This window comes from Labrus mixtus, chromosome 23 (assembly GCF_963584025.1).
Source record: "Labrus mixtus chromosome 23, fLabMix1.1, whole genome shotgun sequence".
In the NCBI taxonomy this organism is placed as follows: Eukaryota; Metazoa; Chordata; class Actinopteri; order Labriformes; family Labridae; genus Labrus; species Labrus mixtus.
In genome coordinates this window covers 9,636,140-9,650,835 of record NC_083634.1, presented here as the reverse complement: position 1 = coordinate 9,650,835, position 14,696 = coordinate 9,636,140, and positions in this window count along the sequence as shown.

The window sequence follows — 14,696 nt, the reverse complement described above, 5'->3', positions numbered from 1 at the left end:
TTAGCGGATGCTTTCGTCCAAAGGGACGTACCACTGAGAGCAAGTCCAGCAAAGATCTAGAAAGAAGGAAACAACGTCAGTAAGTGCTAACAAACAGCTTTAAGCCTGATTGGACACAAGGTGTTGACAGGCAGTGCAGAAGCTGTTAATCATCATCAACATTTCCAACATTGACAGCTTCTTGAGTGTATTGTGATTAACATCAGCACCATCCTCAATATCATCATCAGTGTCAGTCCCATCACTATGTTTGAGTGCAAAGGCGCTAATGAAAGAGCTGAGGCTTTAGTTTTTTCTTAAAGGTAGAAAGGGAGTCAGGACTCTACAGATCAAATGCAATTTATTCCACCACCAGGGGACCACAGAGGGGAAGAGTCCCGCCTATTTGTGAAGGTTTCACTGGCAGAGCGTAGTGGGCTGGGGAGGGGGGGAGGGGGGTGTACACCTGGATATGCCATCAGTATACCATCACACATTCACATGCCGCTTGTATCTCAGTGGGAGCCGCTTGGGATGCAATGATTTCCCCAAGGATATCTGTAGAAGCTGGGGGTCGATCCCACCTTATTAAGCCACAGCCTTTACAGCGTAATGTAAAATTTTGGTGTTTTAAAAAAAGGTTTAAAAAGTCAAACATTTTGCCAAATGAAGAGCTTTTAGAGCGTTCACTGCAGAGCTGAGCCAAGTGAGCATGCTATAGGATTTCTCATTATTACAACATTCAGTTTTATCTTCTACTGTGTGTAATCCAGCCGGATAGAAATGTGTTGTCATCTGTTGTTTGAATTTATTTATTTAAAAGGGACAATGCAATTTAACATAATTTCAATACAAAGCATGAAACTGATGTGCTGCATAAACAACAATACAAATGCTATAAACCAGTTTAAAATGAAGTTTGAAGATATTAATTAAAAGTGGGTACAGCTCTGGCTTGCTTTGAGCATTTCACCTGTTTTGTAAAAGATTTTAAGTCGGACATTAATTTTATTTCAGGTGGTAAGGTGTTCCAGAGTTTGCAGCCTTTGATGGAGAAGGCTGATTGACCAAACGTAGATCTACGATGTTGTACGCTCACAGTCTCCATTCACAGTGCTTCTCGTTACCCTGTATCCGTCCTGTTTTCGAACATATCTGGAGAGAGGTTCAGGGGCCAGATTGCTGATACATTTAAAAACAAGTTTGAGGAAACATAAGTGCATGAAGCTCTCAAAACTGAGTAGATTGAAATACAAGGCTTTTCAAACCTACACAGCAGCTTGTTTGGCTGACTGGATGTCTGAATGCTAACTGGCTAGCTAATTACCTGAGCTACACGCCTTTGATTGGTTTATTGATTGTCTAATAAAGTGACTGATTAACACCTATCAAAACGACAGAAATTGTCATTTTGTGAGGAATTCCCTTCAGCATCTCCTGATTGTGTTCCTTGTGGACCCAATTATTTGAGGCTGTTCATGACAGCTCATATTGAGTCAGAATAAAGACAACTTGTTAAAAACAAGGTCAGGAGTCATTAACCTTCGCAGCGTCACAGAGTCATACTCCAAAGATCAATCATGTACAGATCAATATTAGATCCCAAGGTGAGTGATACTTGAAAAAAAAAAAGTCTCCAGCAGCAGAAAACTATTCATCTTAAAAACAAGGCCACCGCACAGCTGCATCCACACATCATAAAGTAGGACACCCCACCAAAACAGACGTTTCTGTAAACTGAGTTGTGATTTGTTTTACTCTTTGTTTTTACTGCGGCTGTATTTCACCCTGCTGAAATGTAACCAGAGAGGATAAAAAAAGAAAAAGAAATAAAAAGTCGTGGGCCTGTAGTGAATGACAGCTCAGGATTTTGTTTACAGGGTTAGTGGAGGTGTGACAGATGGGCCTCCTCCACACTGCTCACAGTTTGACAACATACCTGCAGCACCACACAGAAGGGCCGCCACACACACACACACACACACACACACACACACACACACACACACACACACCTGACGCTCAAACATCTGTTACAGGTTTTTACAGTGTGGCTGTATGATTAAGTGCATTATCAGATTGTACAAAATGATGACTTTAAAACCCTGAAAGGGAATTTTCCTGTTGTCCTGCATGTTTCTGTCTGAACACATGAATTTTTAATTGCAGTCCCTTCTATTATTATATTTAGAATTCAATATATGCTAACAACACCAACCTCACTTATAAATCTAAAATGATCAGGAGTTTACAATAAAGAATGAAACCACTTTTCTGAGACTGTTCGATCCACGAGTTATATAATGAATTAAAGTCTAAATGGTAAATGGACTTGAGCTTGTATTGCGCCTTTCCTGTCTTCCGACTACTCAAAGCACTTTCACACCACAGGTCACACCTACACATCCACACACTGACGGCAGAGGCTGCTGTGTAAAGTGTCCATCAGAATATGAACTAATGTCTATACAAATTCACACATTGCTGACGGAGCAGCTGGAGCAACTTGGGGTTAAGTGTCTTGCCCAAGGACACATCGGACATGTGGCCGCAGGAGCTGGGGATCGAACCCCCCGACCTTCTGGTTGACAGACAGCCGACTACACACACTGAGCCACAGACTTAAAAAAAAAAAAAAAAAAAACCTCCCTCACTGGATTAAACTCTGATCCACACACCATAAGCATATTATGATGACACTCGGAGGTTGTAAATATATGATTTGATGGTCTAAGACATGTTACACCTTAACGTCCCATCCACTTCCATTGTTTGTACAACACAGTACCAGTAAAGGGAAAACTCACATTTCATTGAGTTGAGTTATTATGATTTAAAAAATGAATTGAAGTCTGCAGACAGACATTCACACCTATTGAATTGTCAATGTGTGAACTCAATAAGAGATATGATACATATTAAAAAGGCATTAGATCATATCTGATGTTTTTTAAAACCTCTATTCGCCCACTTTCATCTGATACTTAGCTCACACGTTAAAGTCTACAATTCACTTCAGCAGACGCTTTTATCCAAAGCGACGTGCATCAGAGAGTGAGTACAACACAAGCAAGGGTCCAGAGAGGAGGAAACAATGTCACACAGGTGCTGACAGGCGGTGCACAGAGGCAAAGCACAACCTTGATGGCGATAATCAATATAGAAACCATCTAAAAAAAAAGTCGTTATCAAACAAAAGCATCGTCAACGTCATCATTAATAATATCAAAACCATCGTCATCATCATCATTAAGGTCGCAGGTATTCATGAAAGAGTCGGGTCTGCATATCTTCTCACATGATTGTCCAAAATCGTACAATTTAAGGGGGCATGAAGCAGCATCCACGGCGAGTGCTGTACAGCCGCCACAGGTAAAGCTGGAAGGCTTGCGATGAGTCATGTTCCCATAGCAACGCCTCAGTCTGGGAAGTTATCGCATCATCTCTTGCTCAATGTGGAAGTAAATATCATTTACATGGGGTCTGTAAGTGCTGGACAAAGTGATTATGAAGCCTCTTTTATCTGCTGCTGCTGCTGCTGCTATAAAATTACACTTCAGTGGAAAACAATTGTATTCTATTTATGGCGTCCGTGCGACTGGAGGAATATTTTTGTGCAGCATTTAAACGTTTTAAACGTCGATCATTACATCTTTGCATGCAATTTTGACTTCTTCTAGGTCTCTCCCACCCTCACATAGAACGTGTTTAATGGAACCAGAGAGGAAGGCAGATTGGTTTGGTCCACTGCAGGTGTCCGGACCCCTCTGTCAGACCCTTTGCTTTGTTCACAATGAGCCCTCTTTTATCTGCAGACCTAAAGGATTGGACGCAGAGGTAGCAGGGGTGAGGAAGCAGCATAAATAGATTGCTTTGACCCAATGAGGACAGAGCACATAAAGGACTCCTTTAGTGTTTTATTAATGACCCAGTAGGCTGTGCCTGGCCTATTTATTGATTTCCTCATCAATCCTTTCACATAGTCAAAGACCTTCTTCCTCAAGCATTGAGATGTATTTAACCAAGTCCTGGATGCCTCTGCAAAAAATATTAGGGCTTCAGCATTGTATCAAACTGCGAACAACAGAGTTTTTATTGGATTTGAGGAGCATTCCTTTAATTCGGAAACCCATTGTTATTGCAAAAGGTTGTGACCGCAGGGAAATTGTCTTTCTGTGCTGTGCAGAAAGAGAGCAGTACAGAGTGTAACCTGAGTCTGAGTGGAACAGATTGACAGTGAGCCACTAAGCACATCGAGCAGACACACTGCATTCATTATCATTAGGCCGCAGGAGCGCTTTGAAGCCAGCCAGGGCTCCAGTGGGCAGACAGAGCAGGCCAGCAAAAAGCTTCTGCAGCCGCCTCGTCCAAATGTGCAGAAACACTGAGGACGAAAAGACGACTTCACAAAGCTTTCACATGGCAGGGTGTGATGAAACTGGCCCGGCTCCGTCAGAAGCGATGCTGTGCAGAGGTCACAACTGCTTTCTAAGATTAATTTTCCACTGCACATAAAAAGGCTTTGTTCACAGTATTACAATACTTAGACTCATATTGAAGCTAGATGACGTAAAAGAAAATATTTTTTTCTCAAAGTATTTCTCATCAAACCAGATTATTTTAGTAAGAAAAACTTGTGTTACAACCTGACTCCTCTCAAAGGATGGAAGTCAACTTTGTTTATGAGAATGAAACTTTATCATGGACTTCAAATCTCTACAAATATCTCAATTTCCCCTTTTTCAAAAAGTGTTCAAATCCTAACACGAGGTTCTTCATCATGAGTTGTTCGTCTGTCATCCCAGAATGAACTAGACTTCAGTATAGACAAATCTCTTGTGAAAATTCATACTAAACATTTTTTGGAGTTGAGATGTTATACTTAAATAAGCTCCAGGAAAAGCTATTCTATGTACTGTGGTTGAAGGTCTTTTAGGGGAAATGTTGATAGTTCTTGCAATTTTGCTCTTTGTCAGATTTGATTATCTTTCAAAATCAGCTTACTCAAATTAAAGGAGGTGTTTTCTGTGGTTGGTTTGTCATAAAAATCTGAACAAGCAGTATTTAACCAGTAAATCACGATTCATCTCACTTTTAATCGCATGTTTGAAATTCCATTATTTCGTTGTTTTTTATTGTCTTAAGATGAGAGTAACTGGCTGTTTGAATTCAGCCCTGCTTTTATTTTGAAATAAAGGACCGTCTGGTAGATTGAAAGTTACAACATGAACTTAACGACGGAAAAAGGAACTCGTTACAGATCAAAACTAACAGCTAGCAGGAAGAGCGATATGTTTGATGTCGTAAGGTGGAGATTACTTTTAAATGATCAACTGAGCCGTCTAAGACTTTTCAAATCAGAACACCGACCCTGTGCCTTTAAGTACCTTGTTTCAGGTACAAAGAGTAATGAATATATCATGTACAGTGCTGCTTGTAAATGACTCATCTCTGTCGTCTGTTACAAACCCTGCAGTTTAATGACCCTCTGCAATTACACTGTACCATTACACTATTACAGCGTGACACAGACACATCGCATGGTGTGGCGCTCACATTTAGGCCGGTGGCAGGTCAAGCTGAAGTTCAGATTTCTCCTTCAATTTTTTCTCAGAAGTTCCACATTGTTAAAAGACAATTCCAATCATATCTTGATGGCCTTGTGACACCATGATGTGCTGGCCCGTAACTGAAGTAACACTTTGTGCATTCAAAATGTCCTCATCTGCATAAACTCTGCTAATTCTATCATAAGTCGCTAACTAGCTTAAAACCTCAGGCTCACTTGACCCAGTGTTACTGTGACAGTAGTCACTTTTCATACTTAGTTTGGTATTATATTAAAAATTGAATTTTTCATGGGTGGTTCAGTCTGTAGCTGTGTAGTATTTCTTCACTGTGAGGGAAAAATAAGTCAATGTATGAAAATGAAGCTAACGTTACCGGCTAATTCTGCTCTATTTGGTCTATGTGACATACAGTACATGCAAATAAAACCACTGCTAAAGTTTTTATTAGAGATAAAGTACTGTTTGTCATGTGCTTGTGCTAGTTCTAAAAACATATTCTCTTGTGACATTATAACGTTGAACCTGATTTATTCATTGAATTTCTGATATATGCCTTATTGCTTAAGGCGCACTCACACTAGGCCAAGCTGCTAGGTAAGCACGAGTGTCGTCGTCCCCCCCCCGTCGCCCCCCCCCCCCCCACACACACACACTGACCTGCACTGACCTAACCCCTTATACATGATCACATCGTAATACAACACAGCAGAGGGGTCTCACAGTCAGCACAATGGAGAACAACACAGATACCACAGCTGCAACTTTACTGACCCTGTAAGTCATGTCCATGTTGCGTAGCCGGGGCTTGTGCTCGTGCATGAGAAACCTTAACGTGCTGAAGACTTCCTCTTCAAACCGTGCCAGCGCCAAGGAAGTGTACCGGTACGGAGCACTCACACTAGTCAAATGAACTGTAAAAACATGCAGATTGGCTCCCTTAGTTTACTATCTAGCAATGACCAAAGGTATGAAAGGGCCTATGAATGGTCGATTTCCAATGGAAAATACGGATATGATTTTTTTATCAAAAAGGAAATTAGGGTATTCGTTCAGTTCTAACTCCTAATTCATGGACGAAGACCCGAAACATTTTCTGTTAACAGTGAGAGGAGAAATGTTTGCCAGATCTCATGAATATCTGTTTCTGTGACACGGCCGGACTAAACAAAGACGTATATCATCTTGATGAATCTGCTCCGTAATGTCTGTACGCTGAACAGAAACTTAACAGACGTAGCGACACGCTAATTAGCATTAGCTTACATTGGGACCAGGATCATTGGCAAATAATCAAGAAGGTCTGTCCTTTTATGAATGATTTCCTGATCATCTTGAAAGTGTGCTTCATCATGACTTCATTTAAAATGGAGGACATTTATTACAGCAGATGTGGCTTTTACAGTGTGTGGAACTGAACAGGTTTGCAGTGTTGCATTTTCAAATGTCCTTTACTGCCAGTGAACATATTATTGGATCTGTAATTTCACCAGCTGCCCACCTCCCCCTCCCCCCCCGTGCCCAAGCCCTTTGCCCAAGCCCTTTGCCATAGTAAACACACAGTCAAAGCACATGACTCACTCTTCTCGAGCTCCGTTTTCTCCTCTTTTCCTCCCTGACACACACACACACACACACACACACACACACACACACACACACACACACACACACACACACACACACACACACACACACACACACACACACACACACACACACACACACACACACACACACTCATAAATGATCCAGAGCTCCATTCCCAAAGGTAGCAGTGGTTTGTCCTGCCTGCATCTCACAGCAGCTTGATCCTCGTCTCATCATCTTCACTGCGACCCGTCACTCTTAAGGACACTGCTCCCCCAGAACACCCTGTATCCCCAACCATCTGCTCACACCGTCCTCTAAGGTCTCTTTTCAGGTTCTGATGCTCTTAAAGGTGTGGACTTCAGGGTACGGAGCAGGAAAGTAGTTGTAGTATTCACCGGAGGCTTTGTGACAAAGCAGAGGCCCACTGTCATCGGTTATTTATAAGGAGTTAAAAGCTGCATCGTGGAGTCTTGTATTGACATGTTGGGGATTACAAAAAGTAACACGAGGACTGCAGAAGTCACTGGTCTGCAGCGCACAAGAGAGTCACACTCTCCCCCTTTTTTTTTTTTTTTTTTTGGAAAGCACAGTCAATGCCAGCTCAGCTCAGGAGCCAGGAGAACAGGACTATACTTGTTCCAGGCAGATCCCAGGTGTGATCGTGTGTGTGTTTGTTTCATCTCACTCTGCAGCTAGTCCCACGTGCAATTACCCAAAACAACGCTTCTGCTTTTTATGGAACCTGGGTCAGATTATAGAAAATAAAAAAATGTCATACGAGTTTGTTGTTAGCCTCTGTTGTGGTTGTCTTCTTTTGGTTGATTGTTGTTGTTTTTTTTTTCGGGGTGGTGGGGGGTTATGTTTATTTTGTGTTGGAGTATATGTTGGGTTTTTTTTGCCGTCTTGATATGTCTTGTGTGTTTTTGTCCTTGTTTGGTTTTTATTTTATATACACAGGCAGGATTCGAATCCTGGTCGCGCGCTTTTGAGGACTTTAGCTTCTAGACTACCTAACCCCCCCTGCTTTGTTGATCTGGTTGCTTGTTTGCCCCCTGTTGTTGTTTTTTATGCTTGTTTTTTTTTTTTGGTTTTGGTTGAAGCTGTTTTTGTTTGTTTGCTGTTGTTTCACTTTATTGTTGTTTAATTCATCCGTTTCGTTTGTGGTGTTGTTGTTTCGTTTGGATTCTTTTGTATGTCCGATGGGGAGGTGTACACATACAGTTTGGCAAAGATGTTCCCTGTTGTTGCCGTGACGACGAAGAACAAATGAATTAAGTTTTCATTCATTGTAGTAAGTTGGACCAAAGTGAAACTAAGTCTGACCACCAGGAGAAAAAATGAACAGGAATGACCTCTGCTACTTTGATGGAACCTGTGTTCAAAGTAATACAGAGGGATTGATCTGCTTCTTGAAACATGTGAAGCAGTGAGCTCATTGGCTCATATACTGCAGCTTTCTCATCCGTCAATAAAACCATCTAGCAGCGCTTCAAACAAAAAGGCCACAGATTGAGGTCCTCTGCTTGGACCCTTCATGGGGCTTCATCATTAATTCAGATGCATTTTGCAGAAATCAGTATGATTTAACTTTTCTTCACAGCTGTGAGCGACCAATTAATCAATGTCTTGGAGGCACGCCGGCTTCAGCTGTTTCGGCCTGTCGTGCCAGGAACGATTCGGCCACACTGGTAGATGTCATTACTTTTTTAAGCTTGGTCCATGCAGTATTAACAAGTGTTGCGTAACCCTAATCAGGGAAGTAAAGTGAGGCTTTGAGAAACCGCCACACCAGCGAGCAATTTCTCGTTAATCTTTAATTAAGCATAAGGTGCAGCGTGGATTCATCCGTTCTCGACGGGCGCTATTTTCAGCCACCATCGCCCACTCTCCCCCCCCTCTCTGGGGAAACAGAGCGAGTCTTAAAAAGCAAAGAAGAGGCAACCAAACATTCAAGACCAAGCATGATTAGATTAAAACAAAAAACAAAACAGCCGTTTTAAAGAGTGTGCTCGTTTTGCTTGTCCACATGCAGACTGACATGGAGAAGAAAAAAAAAGGGTCTGCAACACGTGGCGTCGCTGCATGATACGACGTTAACGATTTAAAGAAGTATTTTTAATTGACTTGGCAGAGATAGATTGTCCCATCCTTTACCTGTGTGCTTTGGCACTTCTTATTTCACACATGGTGGGAACACATGGTCACACATTTTCTCGTGGACGGCCTCACACCCGCTCTGGTGCGCTCCCTGTGAGGCAGCCCCCACTCTGACATCTCTCCACTAATGCATGTCCACAGGTCCTGTTTGTGCAAGTGTGTGAGAAGCATTGTCTCTGAAATAGCAGAGTGTAAACCAGAACTTCCCATCATGAAAGTATTTCAAAACTAAATAAAAATAAAATCATTAAAGTGCCTCTCACCTCAGCAAAAATGTCTCAAAGGAGAGCACAGCCCTTCATACTTTAAATTGAGAATATCTCATTTTAAATTGCAGTAATTTGAAAGTAAATTGTATGTAATACCCGTATTCACTTATTTAGCAATAGCAGGACGAGAGGGTTGATAGCTTAGCATACGGCTAAAAGAAGCAGGAAACTGCTAAGCTGGTTTTGTCCACAAATATGAAATTAAAATGACAGTTTGTAGTTTTTTGAGTACCCATACTGTACTCATATGTGAGTTAGCATGTAACATGTTGACTTCTACTTTTCTGTATGTGTTCAGACTCAAGCTGACTCTTGAATATACTCACCCCATGAAGAGCTCTTCCACACTTCTTTGGCACGACGGAGCCACTGAAGAGAGAGTTTGAGGGAGAGAAGCCTGATCGTCTAGAAGTTCTGGGGTTCCTCTGGCGTCGGGCTTGGTGTCCAAAGTCTTGACAAATGTCCGTCAAACTGTAAAATGTTCAAGATTTATACATCCATTACCAAGACGTCCAGTTTTATCCTCAATTAAAATAAAGACATGGTTAAATTAAATACATAGGTTCTACTTTAATTAGCCCCTCGAATAAACCAGCCATAGTGCATGGATAAATAAATCATTGTGCAACAAGCTCACTAGCCATAGCTTTAATCAAATAAAGTGTATCTTTTGAACTGTGTCTCCTTGTCCCCAGAGGTGCCTGTAAGCACACACACACACACACACACACACACACACACACACACACACACACACACACACACACACACACACACACACACACACACACACACACACACACACACACACACACACACCTCTCATACAATACTGTTTTCGTAAAGGGACACATAATCTTTTAGTTTCCATGCATGTTGTAGCTGCAGTATATTCCATCTTTCACAGGACAGTCTGTTCAGTCTAGTGAGATGTGCCAACGATTGGACAACACACCTCTGGGTAATCCAGTGACAGACTGCGTGAGGGTGTCTCAGCGGTGGTCCAGTAGCATCAGCTGCTTTTATACTATCTGGGTCACTTCGGCCCATGGAGGTTTGCCTCTGTGGTAACCCCCATTTTCACTTCAGAGCAGCTCATAAGCCAGTCAGATGTTTTTTTTTTTTTCTTTTTCACAAACGTGTCAATGTGAGTGGTGTACCTCATGGTGTCGGATGCTCACAGCACTTGAAAAGTCTTAATATGATGATGGTCCTAAGTTGTGATGTCACAATGAAAGCAAAAGAACAGACATTTATCAGACATTGTGTCCTGTTCCCCGAACTGAATCGCTGTATGCTACTAATGGCCGACTAAATCATGCTGAATCTTGAACTACTAGAAGGAATTGTGAAACATTGCCGCATGAAGAGGAAAGTTGATTTCAGAAAAAGATGTTGATGAATTGGCTTAGTTTGCTCACCCGGCCAGCAGACACTTTTCATTATACGTGTTGTTTTATGAAACAAGGACATTTTGTACTTTTCACCATGTTTAATCCCTCAGGTGAAACACAGCTGTATGACAAGTTGTCCTTTACTTACTGCAGCCAGTCTGCAGGGGGAGCTCTAAATCTTTTGGCATCACTCCCAGGCAGCGGTTGCTCTGTCCATCTTAATATACAGTCCATGGTAAAGATAAACACTCTTTTTTCTCTTTTATCTCAGTCCCTTCCTTTTCTCAAAATAACCATTTGTTAGTTTGTTTGATAGAAGGTAAATCAATCATTTGTTCAAGCGTGTTTCCTTAGATCCCTCCGGATCTCTTTTTTTTTCATAATTAGATGTTTGTGAATCTGTAACTTTTTTTTTCATACTGTGATAATGCAATAAACATTTTGTGACAAAAAGCTGTTTCATGAATCTTTTAAATGTATCATCAGCAGCAGCTGCATCCACTGAAACCAACACTTCATCCAAATTTGTGACTTTTTTCCCCAAATACCTCCAAAGCAGCCCCTGTGGGTTATAAACAGCACAAGATGATGCGTTCATGATCAAGTTCACAAAGCGTCATCTCCCTAAATCCACCCAGGATGTTGTTAATGTAACAGCTAGTTATTACATTTTTTTTATATTTATATAGCTTAGTGTGGGCGTTTTGTAGAAATCTGTCTGCGTCACAAAGCCGTTAGTTGACTTGGACTGAGTTGGAAAAGATTTGGTGAAATTTGAACAACGTTTTCACCCATTGGTCTGTTCATGTATGCATGTTAATACAAAGAAAAGTACATTTCATTCGATTTATGGGAGTTTGAAGCGTTCTGTGTCTGGAAACGTGTCCTCATCACTCAGCGTTTTTAAGCTAATGAAATGTTAAACACATGTAATATGAAGAGTGTGTGAAAGGAGGGAATCATTATTTTTGATGGGATTAGTAGTGTGGGAAAGAAAAGTACTGTGAGAGTGGAAGTCTACACGGTGTAAGGCATTGGAGTTAATGCTGAACACGGTATTTGATTTAAACCTCGTCTAATATTAATCCCCGTTTGTTGGCTCCCAAGAGGCGAAATGATCTCGTAGAAGGAGATACTTTGATGCTGTGGATCAGATAGTGAGGGGATGTTGTGGTTTTATGTAAATCAGGATTATTTTGGAAAATATATCTCTCAGTTTGGGTTCATAAAATTAGATAAATTAGTCAAATATGATAGATCAGACAGCTTCATGCAGGCAGGAGCACGTTCATTGAGTTCTAATTTTAACTTTTTCGCCCTATGCCAACGCTGTATGGGAGTGCATTCTGTATTCAGCGAGAGAAAGTGCCATCTATGTTTGGCAGCTCTCCACTGGTGATGCACAACAACTTTTTTTGAATTTTAAATAAAATGTCAAATGGAAATATTCCAAAGCAACGCCCTCCCTCTCTCTCTCTCTCTCTCTCTCTCTCTGGGACAATATATGAAATGTCACAGTGAGGGAGCACCAGGTACGACAGCTTGAGTGACTGCAGATAAGACCCTTATCTCCAAGAGTCACCCAAGGTCCAAGAGGGTGAAGGGGAGGATTATATGGTGGTGGTGAAGTGGGGAAGAAAGGGGTCTCCTGCAGGTACAGTAATTCAGACACTCTGTGAGTGTTAGCACATAAAAAGTATGTTATCTGCTCTGACCGTCCACTGGTTCAGATATTGATCGTGTGTGTGGATGAGAATTTCATCCTGGACTTATCAAACCTGAAGGAAGAGAGGGTGAGCTGTGTGAACTCTTTATTTTAAAGACGTTAGAGCACAGAGTTTGAGCATTTTTCACTTCCATTCTTTGTACCGTCAGATTTATTTATCTATCTTTAAAGTGTCCTTTGTCTTCATAATGCTCTAAACATTTCCAACAGGTGACAAGGCAGGGCGACAGGAAGGACAGTTTATCAGCCAGACTCTTTTACTCCAGCCATGCTGTTGTAATTCATCCAGATTGTGGTTTGACATGAACTTGCCAGTTATCCATGCCATGTGTGAGAATGAACCCCCATACCATCTTAATGCTAGCTTCTGAGCTGAGTGCTGATGACATGCAGGATGGTTCTGCTCCTTTTTAGCCCGGAGAAAGGGGCGTCCAGGATTTCAAAACAGTAAGTCAAATTTTGACTCCTCAGACCTGAAGAAGGTTCTCCACATCACCTCAGTCCATTTTTAATGAGTCCAGACTCTGAGAAGGCGGGAGGATTTCTGAATCTGGTTTAAGCATGATTTCCTCTTTGCATAGTAGAGTTTGAGGAAGAGACAAACTATGCTCCCTGACAATTTTTTTTGGAAGTGTTCCTGAAAGTGTTTCTGTCTTTTTTTAATGCATGCATGTCTGAGGGCCAAAAGATCCAAGTCAGTCGATACTGTATTTTTGACGTTATCACTGCCTAGATATTTCTTTTTTTTGTTAAGATTTTTTGGGGGGCTTTTCATGCCTTTATTTCAGAGATAGTACAGTGGATAGGGTCGGAAATCAGGGAAAGAGAGTGGGGAATGACATGCGGAAAAGGAGCCATAGGTCAGATTCAAACCTGGGCCGCCCGCTTGGAGGACAACAGCCTCCAACCACTGTGCCACCTGCGTCCCACTGCCTAGATATTTCTAAATGAACTCTGAATCTTTTAATGATATGATAAACTGTAGAATATGAAGTCCACAGAATCTGAAAGCAATGTTAAAAAACTTCATTCTTAAAGTGTTGGAAAAAATAATAATTTAAGAAAGAAAACAGTTATGTCCAGCTCAGATCAAAGAGCTGTAATTCCATAAGTTTTATTATGACAAGACCTTTTTTATATGTTTGGATGAGTTGTGTACTTACGCGATCCCTAAAAGTTTCCAACAATGTTCAAACCCGGAGAACTCCTGTTTTCATTCAAGAAAGTGGTCGGCTCCATTGAGTTGCCTGTAAACCACAAAATGTTCAAGATCAGAGACAGAGAGTAAGAACAACACAAGACAGGAGTCTAGAGAGGAGGAAACGTCAGTAAGTGCAAACAAACAGCTTTAAGGCCAATCAGACACACAGGGGCTGACAGGAAGTGAACAGAGGCAGATCACTTTTTTTCCTTTTTTTAAATAATTCATAGTTAATATACCATCATCATCAACAACAACAACATAGTTGTTCCTGAGAGTTCTGATCGGCATCAAAACCATCTTAAATATTGTTATCATCATCAATATTAAGTGCATAGGCGTTCATGAAAGAGGTGGGTCTTTAGCTTTTTCTTAAAGATGCAGGGGGGGGCGACAGAGAGAGAGAGAGAGAGGAGTCTAGGTAGAGAATAAGGGCCCTGATGCGCAGTGGGCGGGAGGGAGTGTAGACCTGGATGATAGAGTTTAAATGAGGAGGTGCCGTTTTGTAAGCGAGCAGCAGGGTTCTACATTTGATGCAAGCGGTAACTGCAAGTGATGGGAGATGAACAGCAGAGTAACATGAGCTGTCCTGGGTAGGTTGAATACCATCGGCTGCATACTACCATCAAACTTAGTATGTACTGGTTGGTTTCCGCTCATGGCATGTGGAAGAAAACAACAGCCTAGTTGATGGCAAAATGATGCTACAGTGAAGCATCCACTGACGGTCTGAAAAGAGTGGACAAGTGATTAATTCAGATTTTTGATGATTTTGAGAACCAAAAAAGATAATTGGTGGTCTGATTGTGA